Source organism: Vulpes lagopus, chromosome 1, assembly GCF_018345385.1.
Source record: "Vulpes lagopus strain Blue_001 chromosome 1, ASM1834538v1, whole genome shotgun sequence".
NCBI classification, from domain to species: Eukaryota; Metazoa; Chordata; class Mammalia; order Carnivora; family Canidae; genus Vulpes; species Vulpes lagopus.
Window position 1 is genome coordinate 89,199,936 of NC_054824.1, and position 6,727 is coordinate 89,206,662.

The following is a 6,727-nucleotide window of genomic DNA, read 5'->3' on the forward strand; positions in this document are numbered from 1 at the left end:
CTTGAGCTAAGAGGAGGGCAGGTAAAACTGATCACTTTCAGAACAAAACCATTGGGCAGTTCAATCAGGGAACTTGGAGGCAGGTCAGTTTGACTTAAGACAACAGAGAACTTTGCTGGCTTTAGAGCTGCTTCTCCCACTGTCCTTAGGCAGGGAATTGAATCCATAGCCCTGCTTATAGATTTCAACCTGTTCAACCAGAAACCTAACCAGAGCACATGGGAGGCTCCACAATGCATTCAACAGCTCTACACACAGTAGCACTTGAACAGAAAGCACAGCTCTTGTCTTCCCCTACCTCTTCAGATTGTTAGCCTCATCTGACCAGGGAATTTAGGGCACACTAGTCTCCACAGCAGCGAGAGCTGTGAGCAAACCCGGTTCTAATACCAGCAAAACTCCTGCTTTGAGTATCTGAATCAGGCACATCTGCACCCTGCCAAGTTCCCTGGTCAGAGTGAGCCTGGGACTTGTTTCTGCGGATGAGCAAAAAACTGTTGGTTGGGATGACTACCTGGGCACTGCAGTTATGAACGCAGCCTGCCAAGACCCATGTGTTGGTGTTGCAAGTCCTTCCCCACTTCTCTATCAGTCAGATTCCCAGTGTTTGAGCCCTGCAGAGTTTCCTGATATCCCCATGCTGCAAGAGATCAAAGTACTGGCTCCTGTAAAGTTGCCCACAATGCTGAGGGTGGGTGGTGTGTGTGCTGGTTGTCTCTCTGGGTTCTTTTCCCCCTGGAGGAACTAAAAGCTCAGGTGAGACCTCTCTACTTGGTAAGACACTAGCCTGGGGGGTGGGGCAATGCAGTCAGTATGTAGCCTAGTCTCTTACCCCTCCAATGCAGTTTGGCTTTGGTCTTTGTGCTTCAAACACAAAGGTGCTTCAGCTTCACTCCCATATGCTTGGATTCTCTGTGGTGTCTTGTTCTTGAATAGTTGTTAGTTGTTCTTCTTGGAAAGGGGGAGCAAAATCAGGACCAGACTATGTCACCATTTTGATCCACAGGCCTACTATTAACTTTCAAGTAATTGCTCAATTCTTGCATAACATGAGCTATTAACATAGCTTATCATGTAGTGTGCCAGTATTGAATTTCCATCCAAGGGGTTATTTAGTAATGGCATTGAAATAAAAAATGAAATCTGTAAACCCTGAGCAATATCACTGCTTTTACATGCTCTGCAGTCTGTAATAGGCTATTAGATAAAAGATAGTAATGTATTCTGGAAGAACAGACCCATTGACAATGAATAAAGGGCATGATTTTATTCTTGCTTCACAAAGAATGATGTCTGTATCTTTCTTAAAAGAATTATAGTCTTCAAAAGCTGCCAGACTTATATTCTTTTGCAGCTGGCATACAGCTCTTAGTCTACGCAATATTTTAAGAAGGAAAGACAGAAGTATTTTAGAATATATGGAAAGATATCTAGGGACATATATATTTTGAAATGTTAAAAGTACCAAGAATTATAAGGTACTATTACTAATATCTACATATCTAATGAAAAACAAGGAAGAAGGTTGGTATTTATTGAATAACATTTGTAAGATTTAGTACATATAATTTTTAAAATTTATTTCCCACTAGTAAAACAAATATTCACAATAAAAATGTTTAGCCATATGTGTGTATATTTTTCAGTTATCCAAATATTTAATACTGAGACAATTTCTATATAAATATTGATGAATTTTACTGTTTTAAATGCTTAAAAATAAATAGACTAATAATTCTCAAAGGAGTTGACTCTTATTTCTCTATGATCAGCCAAGCACTCAAGGGCATACAGATAGAATTTTCAACATTTCCAAAAGCCAGAACCATCAGAACCCAAGCCAAAGTCAAACATGTTCTAGTTCTGTGGCTGCTTTTACCTACAGAAAATTTTGTAAGAAGGAATTTGAAAATGGCACTTTATTTTTGTTTCAAAATCATAATGTAATTTTAAGTTATGATAGTGATACTCCCGTAACTTGTAAGGATTTAAAAGTGTCATAAGATCCCTGTTTATACTGATCATTTAAGATTACCATCTTACAAAGAAAAAAAGTAATTGAACACATTTTAAAAATTTAACAAGAATTTGAAATATTGAGCAAAAGAATAAAAGGGGGGAAGTACCTTCCATGCCCTTTACTAGTACAGAAATGATTCTGAATATGATACTCCCTTTTGATTTGCAAAAACCATTCAGAATGCTAAATACTGAATTTCACGACAGCTTAGTGATATCTTTCAATTTATGCTATTATAGGGCAAACTGTTAGTTTGAAGCAGCTCAACAAGTACTGGCAGTCAATGGTTTTAACTGAATCTGAAGAAGAAACATATACGTTAAAAGGAAAAATACCTATTTCGTTCATTTGAAGACAGATCATTGGGTTTATCAGAATGCAATCCACTGGTTTGAGAACTAAACCTCATTAAAGAATCAGGGAAGGCATCATCGAAGCAACTGTTTTAAAACAAAAGAAAGGTCTCTTTTATTAAGGTGTCACACAGACTACAAAATAAGAAAACTAATTGACTGAGAAGAGAGGATCTGTCTGAATGTTAAAAGGAAAATTAAGCACAGGATCATGGTTTGCCCATCTATCACAGAAAAAAAAATGTTATTTTAGCAAAGTAATGGAAACAATGACCTTGTTTCCATGCAAAACCTGCAGTGAGTTACTTTATAAATTCAGTCAGCTCCATTAACAGCAACGACCACAAAAAGTTTGAAAATATATTCAGCAAGCTTCTTGAAGCCAACTGATCTATTTTGCACACAAACAGTTGTTTGGCTTGGAAATACTACATGCATTATAGATGTGAGGCCAGAACAAGGGCAGTTTTAAAGAAAGTTGGAAATGAAGATCTGTTTGTTCTCTTGCATTTTAGCCAGTAGCTGGGATATCCTGAAGTTCCTGAAATACAGGATTTGTTTCAAAGCATTGTTTACATGGAATGTAAATAAACATCAATTTCCTTTTCTTTTTTCTTTTTGGTTTCTTTTTTCTTTTTGGTTTTTTGTGGGTTTATTTTTGAATTTTATAATGAGACAGTTGTTAAGAAATGACAAGTGGCACAGACTTCATTCTGGGCACTAATCCCTGGACCAGTACCAACTATTTTCATCATATGGGAGAGGGTGATTTTGCCTCTCTAGGTTTTCATTTCTTCATTTGCAAAAACAAATTTACCAGGATGTTTTGTCTAAGAAACCAAATTTGGGGTAGCCCCGGTGGTCCAGCGGTTTAGCAGCACCTGCAGCCCAGGGTGTGATCCTGGAGACCCAGGATCGAGTCCCACGTCAGGCTCCCTACATGGAGCCTGCTTCTCCCTCTGCCTGTGTCTCTGCCCCTCTCTCTCCCTTTCTCTCATGAATAAATAAATAAAATCTTAAAAAAAAAAAAAAGAAACCAAATTTAAAATTTTGTATTTGTTTATGAAATTAGGGTCCAGTAACCCCTCTGTGTATCTATTATAGGAGTTGAAATGCTGGGGGCTTTGTGTTTGGCTGTTTAAAGAATGGAAGAAGCTGCTGATTTTTTATTTTGTTTTATCCTGTCTCACACAGAAGCACATGGCAAAAGAGGAAGGAGACTTGTATTTCCACGTGCCCTTTGCCCTCATCAGCGTTCCCTCTTCTGTCCTACCGGGTTTGAGTGACTGATGTACAGCTCTAGAAAAAAGAGGAGTAAAGATAAAAATAAGAAGTGTTCATAGAATGCTGAGAGAATCAGCTATAAGATGTGCCTCTGGAGGATCCTCTTTTGGTGGCTTCCTACCACCAGCACCGCACTGTTAGCTCCACATTCGCAAACATGCTTTACCTTCCATCACAGACCCCAGTTCAACAGGACTGAGCCGGCGCAAGGCACAGCCAGACTGGATGGAAGAGGATTCCCTGGCAAACACCTGAAGAAAGATGACCTTGATGGTGAATGAGGAAGAACATAAGTGGTCTGTAATGTGCTTCTACGTGAAGGTTCCAAGTACCTGAGCAGATGCCGAGGAGAAGAGTAGATAGGATAAGGTCCTTCCATCAGGATATGGGGGTACAACAATCAGTATCTTGTTTTCATTTTAATGAGAGACTAGTGAGATACAACACAGATCATAAAATTAAACTCTGCTTGCTATACGGAAAGTTTGTGGCTTACCAAAACAGTGCCCTTAAAGGTGTCAGAAGAAAGGAATCCCAGTTTTATTGAGTAGCACAGAATGTAGGGCAATATTCTCCTTCTAAAAGTTTAGTATCTAGTGATTTGTAGAGGGAAGAGGGTCTGGATACAATACAGAGACCTTAGCTATGGGTTTGAGTTTGAGGAACTGTCCCTTCCTCCTGTGGGCCTCCTCCTGCACTGCCCCTAAACCTTAGCTACCTACTCTGCTAAATGAGGGGCCAACCTCAATGAAAGGAAGATCCTTTTATCACTATAATTGTATCATTCTTTTGAATGGACAAGACCTAGTAGAACAGAGCCTAATTAAGACAGAAAATGATGACCAACAATACAAAGCCATCTATAATGAAATGGTAAATTGTGTCCTGAAGACTAAGAGTATTTGCAAGGTTCATCAGTTTACTAGGCTGTGATCTCTTTGAGGGCAGGGATTGTGTTGAAGTCATCTTTCAATCACTGGTAACTAATACTGGTTCCTGGCACACAGAAACTACTTATATAAATCATATTAAAGACACAAGTGGACAAATAAGATTAATGTGTTTCCATAATTATTTATATTTTAGTAAAGTAGGTTTAAAAATCTAGATCCGATAAAAGCAAATTAACCTATAGCAAGTACTTAACATGTTCCAGGAATTGTATTAAGTATTTTTATGTAAGTTTAAGCTTCACAGCTTCCTGAAAAGTTAGCTACTATCGTCAGTATCTGTATTAGTCAGGCTTCTCCAGAGAAACAGAACCAACAGAAGATACATACACATGAGCAGATTTATTGTAGAAATTGACTCACATGCTTATAGAAATCTGTACAGTCTGTTGTCTGCAAGCTAGGGAACCAGGAAAGCTCTTGGTGTAATGCAGTCTGAATTGGAGGCTTGAGAACCAGGGGCAGGGCAAGGGGGCACTGAGTAAGTCCTGAAGTCTGAAGGCCAGGGAACCAAGAATTCTATTAAATAGGCACAGGGTGATGGTTAATTTTATGTGTCAACTTGACTGGGCTAAGGGATGCCCTGAGAGCTACGACATCCATTTTCTCCTGCCCTCAGATAGCTCAGGAAGAGAGAGAATTTGCCCTTCCTTCTTCACCTTTTTGTTCCATTAGGGCCCTTTAAGGGGTTGGATGAGTTGATGCCCACCCACATTGGTAAGGATGAGTCTCTTTATTCAGCCTACTATTTCAAATGCTAATCTCTTGTAGAAACATTCTCACAGACATTTTCAGAAATAATGTTTTATCAGCTCACTCCTGGTGTATTCTCACTCCTGGTGATAACTTCATTTGGCTTACACATACCTCTTAATACTGAATTGAATTTACCTACTTCGGATAAATTTCCCAACCATTCTCTATTTGTAAGCGTTTCCCTCAATGTGATTCTTACAGAAAGCCTATCACTACATGGTGCAGTTTACCACATTACAGGAAAACCCTTATTTCACACATAGTCTTATATCCTTTGAACCTGAGCTTGACAAGAAAGTACAATTAAATAAGAAAAATAAGTGCTGCTCAGTTGTTTTCCTGTTTCAGCATTTACATTGCTGTCACAACTAAAAAAGGAGATTTTCAGTGTCACATCAATTAATTACAATTTCTACTTAATGAATCACTTGCTCATTGAGAGGATGGTATCTCCTTAACTGTAGTGGTGTAAGTTTTTGCTTATAAGGAAAAGAATAGTGAAGACATTTGTTTAACCTAATCAGCCAATAAGGGAAAAAAAAATCAAGATGTCTGCTATATAATGATGCTTTTAAAAGAGAGAATTTAGCCCTTAAAATAGGTCATGTACTATAAAGAATAGTATCCAAAAGCCATATCCATTCCTACAGATGCAAAATTCCTTTAGAAATGGTCTTTTAAGGCAAAGAGACCTTTGGTAGATCGGTGAACAGAAAATGATAAATCTTTCTAAAATAATTTCATAAAGGCTTAGCTTACAATATTTATCCTACTTTGTCCTCATTTGTCCTCCTTTTTCTGAATTTTTCTCCTTATATCCAACACTGTCACATGACTTCTTTACTAAGCACAGTGGATTCATGTGTAAGGGAGAGAATTGGAAAAAGTTGGTTTTCTAAAGTCCTATGCTTAGTTTGTGTGTCTGAAGTAGATTAATTTATCAAGTCTAAGGCATGCCTGTATCTTCAATAAGAAGAGTTGCCTAGAATTCTCCAGTGATCACTTTAGTGTAACTAAAAATTGTGCTAATATGTTAATAATCTATAATTGAATATGTTTAAGTACACCTTTTGGAATTACAAAGCTCAGAAACCAGTAAACTAGTTTTTACTATGATTTCTCTGGACCACAAATTCTCCAGTTTATGTAGTCAAATATTCTAAAGAACTCTTTGTTTGGGTGGTTAAGTAAAAGTAAAGCAGCGTAAAGTATATTAGCCAATAATAATGTTATATTGATCTCAAATTAATCTGGTCTCTTTCCATTCATACCAAATGAAATGACTGGATTACCTTAAGTTTTTTTAAAAAAATGATGATTAAAATATGAAGGGACATCCTGACAAGGGTCTTATATGGTAAACC

General features: G+C 37.7%; 1 long non-coding RNA gene across 1 annotated transcript; it reads left to right on the top strand.

Moving 5' to 3' along the window:
• Positions 1-655: 655 nt before the first annotated feature.
• LOC121471429 lies at positions 656-4,709 on the top strand. Its single transcript, XR_005982687.1, has 2 exons — positions 656-756; positions 3,568-4,709. It is a non-coding gene; the product is annotated as an uncharacterized LOC121471429 (long non-coding RNA).
• Positions 4,710-6,727: the final 2,018 nt, after the last annotated feature.